We start from the raw sequence: 18,771 nt of genomic DNA, 5'->3' as shown, positions 1-18,771 counted from the left end.
AGCAATCCCCACAATACACTTCAGATACTCAGGAGCAAGCTTCTTAGTTATACCATTTGCTTTCCATGCCCATCAGGTACATTCCTCAGTCCTCACCAGTCATCTCCCCAGGTGTTCTGCCCAGACCATCAGCTACTTGTTCTGCCCCCATGTACTAGGGAGACCTGGTCAGCCAGTATCACACCTTGTAAACTCTGGCTTTCAACTCTTCCAGTGGAAGCGAGTGTCAATGTCCTGCCTATCCCCTTTCCTACAAGAATAAGATATTCAAAGCACTGTCAGCTGTCCTAATGCTGTGTTCCAGTTTGATTTCATGCTGCAGTGCCGAGTCCAACCATCTTTTATCCCTGCTGCCTGGTATCTTTTCTCAGATGTCTAAACACAAAAGCCACCCTTGAAGCGAGCAAAAAGCAAGGCGCATTAGCAGCAGTCAAATGAGCTCCCCTGGTCCTTCCTGTCCCAGTCCAACAAGACTTCAAGCTCAGGAAAAGAAGTGTCTGAACAGTAAAGTGAAAGAGGGTCAAAATGTAATTAAACCCTGCACTTCCTATCCCAAACTGTTAGTGGATGTTGCTGTGCATTTAACAGTTACTTGGCACTCTTTTTCACTAGAGGCAAAAACAGTCCCAGTGAGACAGGGAGCAGAAAGGCAGCGAGCTGCAGCAGTTCCTTATGCAGAGATCAAACCAGTTATGAGTCTGTGACACAGCAGCTCACCCACTCAGAAGCTGAAGGATGAATAGAGCAGACCCATCCAGCTGCAGGCAACTTGTTCAAGGCCCCAGCCTCAACGTCTCCCTGCCAAGGCACCAGTGTGCTTTTGGAGCACCAGACTGATCCCTGTGACCCACAGCAGGTACAGCTGTGGTCAGCACCTGAAGTTAGGAGGAGCAGAAAGACTGATCATCTACTTTGCTTCTGGAATCTAGTGGCATAGGAACTTTCCAGGCCAGAGGCTGCATATGAATCATCATGTTTCATAGCCAGCCATATCTATGAATTTCTATGCTTCCTTTTAGAAGCCATTTATATCAAGGCCATTTCCAACTTACTACAGCAATGACTTTCATGGTTTAATTTTGTGCTCCGCTTGATCTTTTCATGAGATGTTGAATGAAACTGAAAAATAGTGATCTTCTTGTTCTTCCCCCTATTCACAATTTCATAGTTCTCCCTCTTGGCTCACAGGAACAAGTCAGCAAAAGACCTAAACACCATAGTTCAAGTCTTTATACCCTGTTGAGACAGGTTTCAAGACTCCTTAGCCAATGGGTGACATTCAGAAAGGAATGTACACCTGCTGTGTGCCACTAATGCCTCCATCACACCTCCAAAACGAACTGCAGCCCTGGCAAGGTGCTGGGAGCCAGGACACCTCTTCTTTCAAAAGACAGAAAAATGCCCAGCTTCTTCACAACTACAGAAGGCTTTGGCACAAGTTGAGGGCACATGGAAAACAGCAGCAGCAGTTCTTATCACTGCCTGTCTAACTGAAGAGCTGGGACAGCACCCTAGAGGCAAGGGATTTGTTGCTGGCTCCTGACAAGCTGCGCAGGGTGCCTTGACACAGAGGCAGACCCCTCCAGTGCCATCCCCATTGCTGTTCCGACAGCCCCAGCCCATCGTCACTCACTCTTGTCACACAGTGAAACATGCTGGCTCAGCCCCAAGGAAAGCACCTTCTAATGGGATTTTTCAGGTTTCAAGGATATCAGTGTCTGGCACAGGCTGAAATAATTAAGAGGCCTTTCAAGAGACAATTTGACATTGATTAACCAGCTATTTACCACTGAACATTACAAGTCCCTCTCTAAAACTCTGCACCAAAACACTTGCTTTTACCTAATTGTTTTCTCCCTTGCCCCATCCCTACCTTTCACAAAGCCCAGCTGTGGCCTCTCACACCACTTCCTCAGCCTCACCATGATTTGCTTTGCTAAATAAACTACTATGGTGTCAGCCAGACTAAAGCTGAAAGGCTTCCTGAGGGTTAAAGGGAAAAGCATGTTGCTCTTGGCAAACAGATAAATTCAGTTTTCACTGAACAGGTCTCAAAATGGACAGCCACATGTGCTTGCAATCATCATATTTGCATTTGACTCTTCCTATTGAATACCATGGTAAGAAAATCCTTGGGCTGATCTCATTTTTACCAGCTTCACTGGGCTGATCCCTACACAGCCACAGCTCTGTTCATCATCAAGTTCCTCCAGACCAGAGACATCCCTAAAGCTGCAAGAGCTGAGTTAACAACTCATTTCACTACAACTCTGTCCTACATCACTTAGAAAGTGCACCTGGAGGAGCAGCAAACAGGTAGCCCTGAAGGGAAGGTTTCTTAGCAGGGAAGAGATACAATTACAGGTAATGCAAATTCTGCATTCAAAGATAGGCTTTGTTACAGCACCAGAGAAAGTAGAGTGGCAACATCCAGTATCAGAGCACTTCCACTCTCTGCATGAAATATACCAGCTGGTATGTGTCCCTCTCTTTGAAAGAGAATTAGGAAGGTCTCCCATTCCCAGTGAGCTCCAAAGAAGCAAAATACACACAGTGTCTGCAGTATTTGGGTCCTTCCCTGGAAAGCTGTATCATCTCTGCTCCCAGTGCCCTCACAACATCATGGAAGATGTATGCAGATGTATGGAAAGACTAGAAAGTGGGGCAGGACTTTGCCCCTTATAAAGTCTGCAGAATACTATGTAAATTGGTGGGGCAGTATAAATATTTATTATTAAGGAAAGTGTAAGAGAAGAGGAGGATGGAAACTGTTTATCAATAATGAAAAGCAAAAGTGAATAAAACCTATAAAGAAAATTCCACACAAGCTTCTTTCTTATTCCTAAAATATGTAATGGAGCACCATAGACAAAAGCAGGAGAGATTGGTCAGATATTAGAAGGAAAAAAGAGCAACTAGGGAAAATCTGACTTCACCTATAGTTACGTGTATAAAGACCAAAAAGGAATTAGCAACTTTTACAAATATGCTTTTACTGAGATGGAGACTAATGGATTAGACAAACATGGACAATACAGATAATTAGGCACTGTATAGTTTACAAAAGGTTGTGATAGTGTCTCATGTTACGAGTGATTTTAAAGTCAAACCAAATGTTTTCTGTAGCATCCTAGTCAAAACAGCAGTTCATATAGGAAAAATCTGAACTGGACGAGGAGGCAGGCTTGAGGATGGGTCACTGTTCTTCTGGCCTTAAAGCTGTAAAAAACTAACCTGGGATCATCAGAGATGGATGCACCCAGAAGACATGACACTGCATGGGCTGATCTCTAAACCAAGACCCTCCACCAAAGAAAAGAGCAGTGCTCAGATCACACCTACTGTGGTGGAGCTGGGATGGAGGTCTCCAGATGTTGATCCCTTACAATAGGGGCCTTGATCAGTTGCTGGGACTGACGGGGTTGGCATAAATCCTTACAAAGGACAGAAAACAGAGCAGCATCCAAACAATGAAACAGCCATGGAGATAGACAAAGGAACAAACTCTTAATAGAGCATCAGGTGGTGAAAAAATGTGAGAATATTTGGCAACAAAATAGCCATCAGCTTCCCTGGGATGTTCCCAGAATGAAACTGTAGAGGGACCCATAAACAGTCTGAAGTGCATCTTGCTCCTTTGCCCCAAAGGCAGCACAGCCATGACAGGGAAGCTTGGAGGTGGAGAGAAGCAAACGCTTAAAATCCAACCCTCACTGAGTCACAGAAAAAAAAAAATCACTCTAGAAAGACCCACTCTAAGTTGGGGAAGAGCCTTTTGGAGACCTTAAAGGCATGTGATGCTTCTCAATTTCTCTCCTGTCAGCTTTTGTTTCATTTGCAATTAAAGTATCAGAGATGCCAGCTATCCTTTTCCTGTTGGGAGTGTTGGCCTGAGATCATGCACGAGATACCTCCTCTTGAGCAACCGATTCCCTATCTCTGCTCCTAGCTTTACCACATTATCTAGTTATAAGCACTGTATAAGGGCTTTGTTTTAAAGTCTTCCCCCATTTCCCCATTGCAAATATTCACTTTCTGATCACTTGCCACTTCTCCATTCACCAAATCCTCTTTCATTGAAAGTTTAAGGTGAAAAAGCACAGATTTCCTCATTTCAGCTCCCTCTAAAGCTGGAGTAATTTGGTTTGGCTTCAGGGCAAACTCTAGAGCCGAAAGAAAACAAACACATTGGACACTCCTGCTATCTTGAAATGCTGAGCAATAAAATCACAGTAAATAAATAAATGAAATCTCAGTAAATAAATAAATACATGGAAACTTGCTTTAGCTCAGAGCATGTAATGCCCCTTGGGTTGCTACAATTAACAACAAAGTCAATTAAAAAAAAAGGTAACAGGCAGAACAGGGAGACACACCTAGAAAACAGTATTAACAACAGCAAACATCTCTCTACTCTGAAAATACAGTGAAACCTACTGTAAAACAGCAATACTGCTTTAGCCTTAATCCAACTCAAATTTGACTGAGATCCCAAATTCTGAGACTACAATTTTATTTGTAATTTGGTGAATAAATACTGATCTTCAACAACCACTCTTCCATGACAAAACTTGCCTTCTGCCAAACTGAAACAGTATTAGCATGGCAAGGTCAGCACTTTTTCCTTGTGTGTTGACAAAACCTGCTGAGCTCATGAAGAGGACTAAAACATTTTAGAAAATTCCTTGTTTAAGGAAAAAATTAAATCCTCCTTGGGACTAGTGCAAGGGCCTCCTGAGCCGCTGGACATGAGACTTGCCATCAGCCACACCACATCACGCTCCTTCAGAGCAGAAAAGTATCTGCCCTGCCCTTCAGATATCACCTGGAGAAGATGTCCTAGAAGGACAGAGCTCCAGCCAGCAGAAGATGCCGTATTTTCTGGACAGGATATTATCAGGGCTGAGTTATAGTATGCTGTCCTCATGCCAGCACTCTTCTCTAGCTCACAATGCTCTTTCCCCTCTTTGTTTTCCTCCTGTAACTCATGGGAGCAGTCAAGCCCTCCTCATGGCACACACTCCCACTTGCCTGGAGCTCTTCCCTGCACCTGTGCCTGCCCACATCCTTTTTTCTCTAGCTCATGACTGCTGCTGAGGCCTTACCAGCTGCTTTCGAAGGGGTTAACACTTCCCTCCCCATAAGACGCTTCTCTCTGGATATAGGGTGAGCCTGGGTGGTTTTTGCAAAGCAGGGCTGGAATGGCAGCCCACCCTCACCCTGAGATCAATTAAAACATACAGGTCTTAGCTGTCCACTGACAGATTTCAATAGCAAAAGTACTGTTCATCTGAGTCTCCAGCCTGGTCTTTCACTGCCCATCCCAGCACTCTGTCCTATTCAGTTTTATTCCTTTCTTGACCCTCTCAGCCTTCCATATCATTTGTCCTAAAGGGTTTCCTGGGCTTTCTCTCTTCGTAGGAATGAACATAACTCAGCACAATTGCAGATATTCAATACCTTCAACACACGCTGTTTGCAGAAGGGCTGGTGCTCCTGCCCTCTGACTTATTTCAATCAATTTAATTCTTTCAGGTTTTCCTCTCAGTTTCCAAGATTTCCATGTCCTCATGCCCTCCAACTGTACTAGACACTGAAGCAAGTTTGGTTAATACTGGAGCCATACCTACATCATCTTTGATCTTCCAGTTGGCTCTTGGTGCACAGTGGCTTCAAGTCTCTTTTTATTTATGTAGCTGAGAAACCTGTTGCTATTTGTTTTAATTTCTTCTGCCAGGCCCAACACAGCTTGACTTTTGGCAATTCTCATTTTATCCCTACCCTTCCTGACCTCTAAGACATTGCTTTTTTGCCAATTCATCTTTTTTTTCCCATTCCTTACAGACTCTCTGTTTAATCCCAACTGTCCTTTTTAAAGTGGCTATTCACTAGCTTCAGCAAGGAGCCCTTTCCTGCCTTGTTTTCCTCCTCTGCTTAGGAACCCTGATCCAGACAGTTTCTGCACCTCTGAATTAGAGACTCTGCATTCAAGTTCTCATGATTCTCTGCCCAGATGACTTCACCCACCAGGTTTTTTCATTTTTCAAGGTCTGCCTTCTTAAAGACAAGTATTCTAGTTCCAGATCTACTTTTGTTTAGGCTTCCATTTAATTTAAAAGGAATCCATTTTATGAGCACTAAGTCCTAGATTCCTCTGAACAACCAGGCCCTCTTAACATCAACACTAGTTACCAAAACAAAACCTAAAATAACACCTCCACTTGCTGGTTCTCTATTTAATGAAAAAATCTGGGCTATCACATCCAGGAATATCTGTTTTACCTTATTAATACAATGTGTTTTCCAATGTGTATTCCTAGATATTAAGATACATTCCTAAGTTCCCACAGCAATATTATTTTGGAAACATTTATCTTTCCAATAATATTACAGAGATTTATCCACACAACCACTGCCACCCCTCTTTCACATTTCACAGCTCTATCCATCCAAAGGTACTTGGATGAACTGCAATCTTCTAAGGCACTTCACAAATACCTTCAACTAGCCCTGTCCCCAGGATGTCTCTCAAAACAACCAGCCCATGATGGGAATAGCTGTATCAGCTCACAGGTCCTCATAGCCTCATCTCACACAGTAGACAAAAGTGGGTGGAGATCAAGGACTGTTTCATGGGATTTTAACCCCCACTAACTTCCCCAGTCTCTCCTTGAACACTGGGAAATCTTAAGCATTTACAGCATCCTCTGGAAAATAGTCCCACAGTTCAAATGGTGCCATAAAAGAGTACATACCTTTATTTGGGCAGCCTCTGACCTCTCAGCCCTGGTTCTCAAAAGACACCCATAAAACACCTTTGAAAAATCCCCCAAGAATTTATAACTCTGATGGATACCAGAAATCCTGGTTTTAAGAGGTAGGTTATTGCCTATTGTAGTTCTGTCTTGCCTCCTCCCAGCTAATCCCAAATTCAACAGATGGTGAATTCCCTCTCTCTCTTTTCCCCATAGAAGGTAATATCCATAATTTTCACTTTTTAATTTCACCTTCCTCACAAAGCTTGCCTTGCTCTTCTTTAGACTACTACAGCTAGGATGGCATTACTACTAGTCCATGTAGACTATGCCAGTGCTTCTGGTATCACTGACTCTTCCGCCCTTGACTTCTGATCATAGCCACTGAGACTCTTCTCCTTTCTGAGGATACTATCAAAGAAAGCAAAAGACACCATCACATAAAAACACCATCACAAAAACTCTCCACTAAAGAACATTTAAGTCTTTGCCATTGGTGTCCTCACCTCTGGTCTGTCTGAGATGGAATCATTAGAGTTGGCACAACATGAGGAACTATGAATGGACTTGTCATGGAAGTCACAGGCTCTGGCATGTTTCTTCATCAAAACCAATGTTAGCCAAAAAGGGGGGAAATGCAAATGAAAGAGGATTAACTAGACTAAGACAAAAATGGATTCTGGTAGACTAAGAAAGTCTTAGTGCCTATTCTGTTACTGCCTGTAAGGCCAAAGAGCTTTGTTTTCGGTACTTTCTTTGTTACTGATTGCACTCCAATTTTTGTACACTCAGTTTCACAGTGAAGTCCTTCAAAGGAGCTAATGTGGCCCTGGCCACAATCTGCTTAAAAGTAATTTATGCTGATACAATACAGTTGACTTGAGGGAAATCAATCCTGACACCAGGAAAGTCCCATAAACAGTCTCAGGGACAAGTTTGTGCACTAGGATTCAAGACAATTGGATTCAAGCTCTCCTACCCTGCTTCTCCATCCTTAAGAGACCTTGAGGAACTAATTTTATCACTCTGTCCAGCAGTATGTATCTATGAAAAAGGGATCATAAAAATCCCATTCTTGACAGAATGACTGTTAGCATCAAGCTGATAGAAGAAAGTCCTTGTAACTGTGGCAAGGACAGCCATATAACTCACACTAAAGAGCTATCTAGGTGCAAGTCCCTTGCTCTGACAGATTGTGCTTTTAGTGCCACATAAATAATTCCCCTTTATTTTGGCATGCTATTATCTCTGAACATACAACTTAAAGTGAAAAGGGGCAAGAGGTCAGGAAAAAGTCCATTTTCTTTCTCTTTTCAGCCCTGCAAAAGCTGGAGGTGTTTAGCAAAATCCAAGTAAAGGATTGTGGTAATTACCTCACCTACCTCTCTCCAAAAATTACCTCTTCACAAAAGGCCTCATGCACTGCAGCTGCCCAAACCAAGACAACCCCAGGCAATAATCCTCAGCTGTGTATCTAAGTTGGTTATTAAGTCAGATTATGCAGATTAAGCAAAACTGACCCCCAGCACAAGCCCAGGAGAGACAGCTGCCTTTGTGCTCCCCCTGACATGGCTCCCACTCTAAATCACCCAGCAGGGTGGGTGAGAGACAGATATTTCCCCACAGCACCAAACACAATCCACCCCACCATCACCTTCTTACCTGCTGAAAAACTCCTATTCTTCCTTGGCACCCAGCACTGTGATTACCAAGCGTGGCAGAGGTTGGACACTCCTCAAACTCAAGACTTGGGTGCGTCTTTTTTCCCCCCTCATACAACAAGAATCAGCAATTTTGCAGAAGTGATTTGCATTTACTCAACCAGTCATTTTTCATATCAAAGAGGTGTACGTGCCAAAACACACGTGAGCCTAGGCATGTAAGAGGCAACAGTAGTCTCCAACTTGCCCTTGAGAAAAGTCAGGCAGTAATGAGGTATTTATTCACGGGGAGAATGTTGCTCTCAGTCAGGTGAACATCTCCAGAGGGACCAAAGTTTGGTCCTGAAAGAACTGTAAGACCCTGGGAGCAAAGGTCAGATGGTCTTCTAGAAGTGATAAATATAACTCTATGCCTGAACCATTTGATCAAATGCTATTATCACTTAAAATGAATGTGTTCATCTGGGGTCCCTCCAGGACAACAGAGTCCCAGCGTACAATTCGCTGAACAGACTCATTTAGAGATAATCTTGTCTCCTGAAGACTTTTTCTTCAAAGAACAACTGCCAGGCTCTAAGGGAAAACGTGAGCACCCTTAATCTCACTGCCTCATGACTTGATTAGCTACTGTGGATCTTCAGGTTCAGGTCTTGATGCCAACCTCCCTCAAATCCACCTGCTCCTGCTGAATCTCCTGGGCCCTGGCTGATTCAAAGGCTGCAGTAAACTAGCCAGATGATGAAGTACTCCAGTCCTAAGCCTTCACTCTACTTAAATGAATCACAGTTTATAAGTTCTTTGAAATCAACGCTGCACCATCACAATGCTTACATACATCAAGCAGGCAAGCTGGAGCAACTGAAGGTCATCTGCTCGGGATCGTGCAGGCACCAGTGGCAGAGCTATGGAATAGAGTCCCAGGCTCCAGCACTTGTTTTTTCTACAATTAATAGCATAACTCCAGTGTTAGGCAACTTGACTTGCACAAATCCAAACTGTCTGCTCCTCCTACTCTAAAGAATGCTCTTTTCTACTCTCCATTGTATGGTCTGGATGGCCATGGGTTTGGAAGGAGGACAAAGCAAAGACAAAGGAACAACACAGCAGTTTTAAGACAGCAGCCTGGTCTCTCACATTGCCCTATCTCCTCAGCTGGTTATAATCTATTCCACAAAATGAAATAACAAGTGAATGACTAATGACTGGAAGATGAGCACGCCTTGCTGAGGCAACACAGCAGGGCAAAGGACCCTTGCCAAGTGCAGCAAGAATCTTACTTCATTGCTTCCATGTACACAGCATACATTTACCTATCTCACCAGATCCCATCATGCCAGAAGGTTGCTGCAATGAAAAAACCCAGTCCTTATCTTCCACCAGTTAATGTCCCTAGATCACCTTAGTTGCTCTGAACCTATTTTCCCTTAATGAGCTAGGCCAACTCTATGCTCTTCCATCACAGCTGTTCACAAGCACCTATTAGAGACCTCTCAAGCACCCACAGAAAGCAGCATGAACAGGATCAGCCAAGAAATCCCCAGATGGCCTAAGGGAAGGAAAAAAAGGCTGCATAATGCAGCCTTGTGCTGAAGTAAACCTGCCCTAACCAGTTCCCATTCAGAGTAATTTCTTCCCAGGGAAAATTAATTTCTTCCTGAGACAGCTGTTTATTCATGTGCAGATGTCCAGAGGCAGCTACCTCCATGCCTTGTCTCCACCACTTATGCCACATCATCAATTACACTTATTGTTATTTCACTCCTTGCTTTGAGCAACAGCAGCTCTTTTTTCAGGAAAGGACGCTTTTTCCTCTCCTCTTTGTTTCCACATCTCAGACCAAGTCTTCACTGTCTTCTCTGAAGACAACATCAGCTTGTAACTTTGTCCTTCCATCTGCTCTAATGCCAAAAAAAGCACTAGTTCAAACCCACTCCACAACAATTCCCACCTGGATGAACCTCTGGGAACTACAGCATTTTCTGTGGCAGCTTAGACTGAACTTGAGGGATGTGTTGTGCTGCATGATCAAGAAACAATCGGAAAAAGGGAACTGGGCTCAGGGAGCTGAGGAAGGAATTAGAAAAGTCTGAGAGACAACCTGCTATCAGCAGGAGTGTAAACAGCAGCAGCTTTCAGGAGAAAGGAAAGAAAGAAAAGGTTTGACAAACTAGAAAAGAACAATTGCCTTAAAATGGCCAGATTTCTGCCAAAATACTCTTGGAGGGATGTAGCAGGGGGTGGGGGGGAATGAAGCCAGTTTTGGCACCTCTTCTGCTCAAAATGACAATGAACTGGTGGGTCCTCCAGGGAGCAGAACCAAGGAGGTCTGTCCAGGGGACTGACATGGATAAATACTTTCCATTCAGTTGTCTGACATCAAATTCATAGTATTTTAAGTACAAAAATTAAAAGCATCTCTGCCAATTTTTGCTAAATGGGTAAAAAGTGGTTTAAATGGCTCCAAAGATTATTACATCAGGCATGAAATGACTGAAATGCGGGAAATGTCACTACTTAGGTTTAAAAACATGCTGGAAAAGATCACCTATAGGATCTGACTCCCACAGTTAGTCTAGACAGGCTGACAAGAGACTATACATTTGCTCACCACCAAATCTTTGCTTCCTAAGCTTTACATATCCCCTGAGTTCAGCCTAGCATGGAAAGACCCAGAGACATGGTAGGGCTAGAAAACGTACTGGTGCCAGACAGTAGCTATGTGACAGTGCAGCTGGACAAGGCAGAGAAAGAAAAATGACTTGGCACATCCAACTGATGGTGCAAGAAAAGCCAGTAAGTCTCCAGTGGTTATGTCCCCTCTAAGAAACCTAAAGCCCCACAAGAAACATGCAACACAAGGTTCCCTTGCAGTCCCCTGCTTTAGCTTCTGAGGCTTAGAGCCAACCATGTGACCTTCACGAGGGGAGCAGAGATAATGCTCACCTCAGAATAAGCTCCAGAGAGGGACAGAATACAGACATGTCTGCAACGGAGTCTCAGCAAGTCCATCTCCCAGTGCCTGAAACACTAATTAGAAACATCTTTAAATCCCCAACTGGGGAGGCGCCTAAAAAGAGACAAAATATAATAAGGATGATGACATTGTAACTACTGTTACTTGTTATCGTCTCAAAATGTTGACAGCAGCTCTTAGCAAGCACATACCAGTGAATAGCTCACATGCACTAATTCTTTTAAAAAGCACTTGTTTAACCCTCATCAGAAAGCGCACGTCTACATCCCACATGAAACCTCAGGAACTGACAAAATGACTTAAGGCCTAGCAAACAAGAACTCGTGGAGGTGATAATCAATCCTCTCTTGCTCACAGGTGACTCTCAAGGTCTGTTTCTCATGCTCTACAATTTCCAGCTGGGACCCATCAGCAAGCTACCAATTGCCCCTTACATACAGATGAATGGGTAATTAGTAAAATGACCTAATTAATATTAATAGAGACTGGAGTGATAGAACTAAGAAAGCTTGATTTTTATTAGGTTTTTTCTTTTTTATGTATCTTCTCAGACTGTGCTTGTGAGTTCATGGTTGGTTCTCTAACATCTAACACGGGCTGAGTTTCTCCTCAATCCCCTCAAGAGACAAGAACAAGGTACAGTCCTACCACCCAGCAATTATTTCCATAGAAGCTGTAGAAAACCAGCATCTTAGAGCTCAATCCCTCCACTGAATTTTCTGGTTCAAAAGTTTTCAGGGTAGCCATAGAGACGAAGATAATCCACACGTGCCCACACACAGGCTCATCTGGAAGAAAGCCAGACTCAAAATGGGACAGGCGGTACATTGCTTTAAAACAAGAAAGTCTTTACTGAGTGCAAGAGCTAAACAAGGACCATGTTTTCACGTTATTGCTCAGATAACCTCCGAACAGAGTTAACATGGCATGGCACACCATACAGGCATTAAAGGGAAAGACCTGCACTTTGACTGTAATTAGATGCTCTGGATGCATGAAATGTGCATTCATATGATGAGGATTAAAAAAAAAAGTTAGATTTGGAAATTTTAAGGGGTGGGAGAGAGACAAAGAATGGGCACGGTGAACTCTGCTTCATAAAATACATGCATGCACTGGCATGCACTAAGCAGGAATGCTGAGAGCTTTGGAGTCAGGTCCTGGAGCAGCACCGGGGATACCGCCCGCCTGCTCTCCCCATCCCTGGGGCTCAGGCGGTGGCACACACAGGCAGGGACAGACATGTTAGGGAGCAGCCTGCAGAGAAGCAGAAAGCCAGTTACTGCTCACCTTGCAAAGCCTGCAGGCAAGGCTTGCTTACCATCTGTCCCCATCTGCCATGGCAAAGGGACACGGCCCCTGCACGCACAGTGCCAATGGGGCAGCACCCCACAGCAGCCCCACAGAGAGAAATGGTGTGTTTTACTCCACATACCATCAAGGCCTGGAGGTGTTCCCATGTCTCCATGACTCCAGCACATTGCACGTGAAGGAAACCCGGGAAGAGGGCTGTTCCAAGCAGGAGGAATTAATTTTGAATTAAAGCCACTTTAGACCCCAAATGAAATATAGCAGGTTGAGGGAACCCTGTGGGCAGGCCTCGCCGCAACTGAGGAATTCTGTGGCACCTTCTGCAGGGAAGAGAACTCCCAATTCCAGTGTCTGCCAGGAGCAGCATTTGCCCCTGTGCCACATCAGCCAAGAGGCCATCAAAGAAGGCAGCAATTCAAATACTCTCACAAGTTTTCTGCTCTGCTCAGGTTGGGACAGTTTTCAAGGAACACTGTCAAGGCAGATATACTCCTAAAAAATCCCACCACGCACCTCATGTCCCCAGCCTGAACCCATCAAAAGTGGGAGAGGGAGGGGAAAGGAAAAAGCTGGGTCAGGATGGAGGACACAATACAAAGGGTGCAAGCACAGGCACGTCAACAGCTCTTGGGAAAGGGGCAGGAGGGGGGGCATTGAAACACAGCCCAGACCTGCTGCTTAGCAGCTGGGATTTTAACACTTGTTGCAGCAAGAGAAATTAGTAACAGAAATCAGGGGGTGTCAGGTTCAAGGCCTGTGCCAAGGGAAAGCAGCAAAAGTGGTCTTTAGGGAAGGATCGGTTGGCTTCACTATGCTTTGTTTTATATTACTGTAAACTGTTCTTCATGCTCCTGACCACAGTCCCAGGAGATGTATACCCTCCCTTAGATCTTCCTATTCCACCATCTTGGTGCATCTCCAAGGCATGAATACTCTGGAAACATGAACAGCAAGTGAATTTTTATTATTTTCTCTGTTGGAGCTTTTCAGGAGTTGAAATAAAATGCCTTTGTTAATAGCAACAGCCACTTCTATCACCTGTAATCCCTTCCACTGACTCTAACAGGCTATTGAATGGGAGAGGTAAAATGAAAACCCACATCCCACAGACATTTGCATCACCAAATGTGCTAGTGCTGCCCAGCATCACCCACTGCACCAATACTTCAGCACAAGACCTGCAAACTGAGCTGCTTTCCCATGGGGAGAGGAGAGGGCAACACATGAGAGTAAAGGTGAGATATCAGGAGCCTTGCTCACCATTTTTTTCAGGACAACCCTATCCCCATATTCCTGTTGCAGACACTCTTCAAACAGTGGGCTCTGCAGTGAGAACAAGGTGGCAGGAGGAGCCTTCCCTGCCATCCCACCTGGGTGCACACCCATGGATCATCCTAACCGGAGAGCAGCAGCAGTGCAAGATCTCTCCCCACCCTTATCTCAACCCACAAGCCTTTGGTTATATTTTCTCTCCCCTGCCCAGCTGAGGAGTGGAGTGATTGAGCAGCTTTGGTGGGCACCCGGCACCCAGCCAGGATCAACCCACCACAGATGTGTAGCACATGTAGGCTTCTATTTGAATTTTAACAGGTGCCAGCAGCAGCTCAGGTTCCTGTTGCAGATGGTGGGGCTTCCTACATCAGGATAAGCAGTGAACACCTCCATCCCACATCTGAAATTGTTTGAGAAAAATAAAACACTGAGCTCAGCTACTACACATCACTCATCTGAGCAGATACTCCTGAAGTGAGGGCTCCTGAGCTTTTCCCGCTATCTTTGCACTGGAACTATGTTCAGGTTATGGGTACAGAGCAGTCCTCTGCTTCCAAGATTTATTTCTGCAAGAAATGTGAACTGCTTGGCTTTCCCACATGGATGAAGGGAGGAAAGTTGAGACAGCAGGCAAACACAGGCTCTTAGAAAATAATTCATGATGAAAAATGATGGGTTTTCCTCCCAGAAGAGATAACCTTACACTGGGAGTTACTGTAGACCCTCATTCGGCACTGCAGCCACTTGCTCCAACCATCTCAGAGTATGAAGAGCAGCTGGATTGGGACTGCACCCACACCTTAGAACTCTTGCTAAAGTATGTCACTCAATGAAGAGACTCAGCAGGAGCTGCTAGACAAAAAGACGAGGCAGGGGAAAACCATAACAAATTGAAAATTCAACGTGGATTGTGTAACTGCATGAATAATTCCTTTCAAGCCAAAGGAATTCCTGCAAAAGAGGTAGCTTGCTACTGTTCCTCAGCTCCATTTAATGGAACAAGCCCCAAACAGTTGGATGGGTTTGGGGGTTTGGGGTTGGTTTTGTTCGTGGGGGTTTTTTTGGATTTTTGGGGTGTTTGTTTTGGGGGGGTTTGGGGTGTTTTCGCTTTTTTTAATGAAACACACTAAACCCAAACTCAGTTGCAAGACATAACCAATATTCCATCACCAGAGAAGAGCTGATGGAACTGAAGATGACACTGGAGATAGACTTTACCACCCTGACAGGACATGACTGCTCAAAATGGGAAAGATTCTCATTCTCTTTTGCTAGAGACTATTTTTCATTAATAAAAATAATGTAAGAGATATTCATTTGGGGACTGGGGAAAATAGGACAAATATTTTCTCCAAACCACTGAGATTTATTAAGGCAGCAGCAAAGAGAAATTGGTGAAGAAGAGAAGGCTGAAATAACAGAGAAAGAAAAAAGTCCCAATAGTAAGATCTACTCAAGTTACTGAGAGCATGCTTAGAAGCAGGGAAACCCCACTCTCAAACTATAGAATGCAAACCTGGAACCACCCAGCATGAGCAAGGACCCACTCCCATGCATCTCCCAGCTGCCATGGCAGGGTTACGCTTTTTCCATATGCAAAATCTAATTTGGCAATAAGTTCTTCGGGGCCTTTTTGTAACAAGCAACAGGACGAGAAGAAATGCCCTCAAGTTGCAGCAGGGCAGGTTTAGACTGAATATTAGGAAAAACTTCATAATAGAAAGGGTTATCAAACATTCAAATGGACTACGCAGGGAAGTGGCGGAGTCACCACCCATGGAGGTATTTAAAAGACACGATGTGGCACTCAGGGATATGGTTTAGAGGTGACCTTGACAATGCCGGGTTTACAGTTGAATTCCATGATCTCAAAGGTCTTTTCCAACCTAAATGATTCCATTTGGTGCAGAAAGTGCAGTTTCCCAGAGATCCAGCCATCTCAGGAGCAGTGTACCAGTGAGTGCATCTTGGCCCCTAGCACCAACGCAGATGCCTTGATGCTGGCTGAACTCATCCTGCAGCCCTTCTTCTCCAAGTGGACACTAACAAGGCCTTTACCCCTCTATCTGGTCAGCGATTTTTGCGAAACTTTCAAGAAGAAAATCATTGTTCAGACTTCTGCACCACCCCACCAGCAAGGAATTGGTCAGTGGATCTAAAAACTAGTGGGAAAGGGAAAACCTTTATAGAAATCAGACTAAAATGCGTTCCCTCTCATGGGAACTTTAGGAGCCAAGCCTACTGGCTTTGGAGCTCCCTCCTTGAATTCCACATACTTTACACTTTGCCTACAACCAGATCCTCAGCTCCCTGCCAAACTCTCCTAATCCATCAGCTTCAAGGCCAGGATTGCAGCCCACTCCACAAATTCCTCATCCTCTTCCTCTCTCCCAGTCAGCCCCAGCTTCTCCTCCTCTTCCCTGAGCACCATCCCAAGTGCTTATTCCCCATTTTCCTTCTTCACCCCAGTTCCCCTTCTTCCCTCTTCTTGCTTCCCACATGAACATCATGAGCTCCAACTCCCCATCCAGGCAAACCTAGGTCCCATTTTTTCAGGAGAGTCTAAATATGTAGCATGGGCTCCAGGGCCAGGCATGAAGAGCAGAGAAAAGGACAGGGGTGGCAGGTGGTAGTTTGTAAGCTGCTGCCTATTGGGAGAGTATTGATTCTTTTCTTCCCTACTTGTGTCCCTATTTGTGAGCCCCTTGGTTGGCAGAAGTACTTTGGCTGCTCAGTGCTTCACATCTGCTCTGGATGGCTCTGAGCACCTATTGCTACAAGATGCTGCTCCACATGCTCCCACCCCAACCCACTCAAAGCAGTGCTCACAAGGCACAACCAACCCTCTCCATCCCCCTGTCCAGCTCGGCTGGGGTGTGAGCAATGAGCCCATGGCCTGACCCCCAGCTGGGGAGCAGCTGTGCTGCACAAGTGCTGACTCAGATGTGAGCAACACCAGCACAAGGGCATCGCCTGCCCTTGGCATCCAAGGCCCAGACAGCCCACAGCCTCAGCCCAGAACATGCTCTGCCCTGGTGAATCACACACCAACCCTGGCAAGTCCTTTCAAGACCCATCAGTCACCAGAGGGCAAAAAAAAAATTACATGCACACAAAGTAATTAGAGTGTAACCCTCTCCCCTCCCTCTGTTCAGGCTTAATGCTCCCTTCGTCCAGGCATGTTTGGCTCACTAAGTCACGCTTCAGGACAACTTTCTTGACAGAAAACAAAGGTTAATTAATAATAAAAATAAAAAACACAGAGAAATGCTAATTAAAATGGCCACCCTCTCGGCATGGCTCTCTACCCAGACTGGTCCTTCTTGGAAGTAGCACTGACTGACCCATGGCCATGCCCCTGCAAAAAAGCCAAACTTCACACAGCCAACTCCAGGTTGTCACCAGTGATGGAGGGGTGGGAAACCAGCCAGCAGAACAGATCAGAGACACACAAATGTGCAAACCTGATGGCTGTTATCCACCTCACTCACAGAAATCCCAGCCTCACTGACCACTTGTCTCCAGTTACATTAAACCCTTCCCCTGTCAGCTTGACGGCACACACGTCTTGTGACCTGCTGTAGCTCTGCCACCCTCTGCACCAGCAGCTCTTCGGAATACATTAATAGAGGAAGGGATACCAATTATCAAAGATACTCTGCTCCCATCCCTCCCCACCTAAGCAGCTGAAACCACAGCAAAATCACTTCTAATTTACCACCTGCATTATCAAATGCTGCGCCTCCACAGTGGAAGTCCCTCATTACAGCACAGACATCACAAACATAGGTAAATGTCTGCTTCAAATCTGCACTCTCCGTGTGCAAAAACATCTCTCCCTCATACTCCTCCAATTCACCTCAGACACACATAAGCACTTCTGATCCTCTTAGCTCAAGAGAGGTGGTGAAAGCACACATGCACACACATGCTCACTGGCCAGCTCATTAAATCTAATTAGACAGTCTTCCACAGGGAATTTTTAAATGCATATCCAGCAATTACTGTACACTGCACTTTTCTCAACCCTCTGGATGTATATTATTCACTACATGAAAAATAAAAATTAATATGAAACTTTAGAGAGCTGCCATATGTGCACGTTAACAGAGATGCACTGTAATTTAATCCGTCTTCCTGCTTAGAGACAAATATGGAAACAGCAACACAGGGAAATAAGAACACTCAAGCCTCAGATTCAGATCCAAATGTCTCCAAGAAACTGACAATACAGAATACTGTAAGTTTTCCCCACTAACTTTAACAAAAATTCACCCTGCTGACATTCTGGTGTGCACATTGTGGAGTCCTGTGTGCACAAAACCAACAGCAATCACGAATACAACTAAGCCGAAGTACAAAGGACTGAATTTTGAGAGACTCAAGAAAAATGGAACAATCATCTTCATGTGCTTCCAAAACAGGAAAATTGTGATTTCAAACTTGATACACCATGTATAGGATATATGGGGGCCAGGGACTGAAGTGGAGGATCTCATGCATTCCCCAAAGTGTTCCCCACCCAAAGCTCTGCCAGTGCTGCCAGCTCCAGCAACATTCCCTGCACTCAGGGCAGATTCTTTTACAGCTTCCACTTTATTGCATCAATTCATTACACAACAAAATCCCTCATCTGACTTGTTTACACAGGGGAAGCTTAATCTGAATTCACTTTAACAGTAGAGTAGCTAAACCATATTAAACATGCCAACTCAACAGAGAGCATCCCTCCTTCGAGTTTGCCTTCTGATTTTCAGGGAGAATTCTGCTCACTTTGAAGAATAAACCCTTTCAACTC

General features: G+C 44.7%; 1 protein-coding gene across 4 annotated transcripts in view; it reads right to left on the bottom strand.

Moving 5' to 3' along the window:
- IGFBP2 (insulin like growth factor binding protein 2) overlaps positions 1–18,771 on the bottom strand; it is a 58,099-nt gene that overhangs the window by 17,399 nt on the left and 21,929 nt on the right. Inside the window, exon 1 of one of the 4 annotated variants that reach the window (XM_071562650.1) lies at positions 8,418–8,517. The exons of the other annotated variants lie outside the window; for them this stretch is intronic. The gene's annotated coding sequence lies outside the window, so the exon portion shown is untranslated. Of the gene's footprint in view, positions 1–8,417; positions 8,518–18,771 lie in introns of those variants that run through there. 4 annotated transcript variants of the gene reach the window in all.

Source organism: Pithys albifrons, chromosome 8 (assembly GCF_047495875.1).
Source record: "Pithys albifrons albifrons isolate INPA30051 chromosome 8, PitAlb_v1, whole genome shotgun sequence".
NCBI classification, from domain to species: Eukaryota; Metazoa; Chordata; class Aves; order Passeriformes; family Thamnophilidae; genus Pithys; species Pithys albifrons.
The sequence above is the reverse complement of the archived record's forward strand: the minus strand, read 5'-3'. Positions and strand labels throughout refer to the sequence as shown.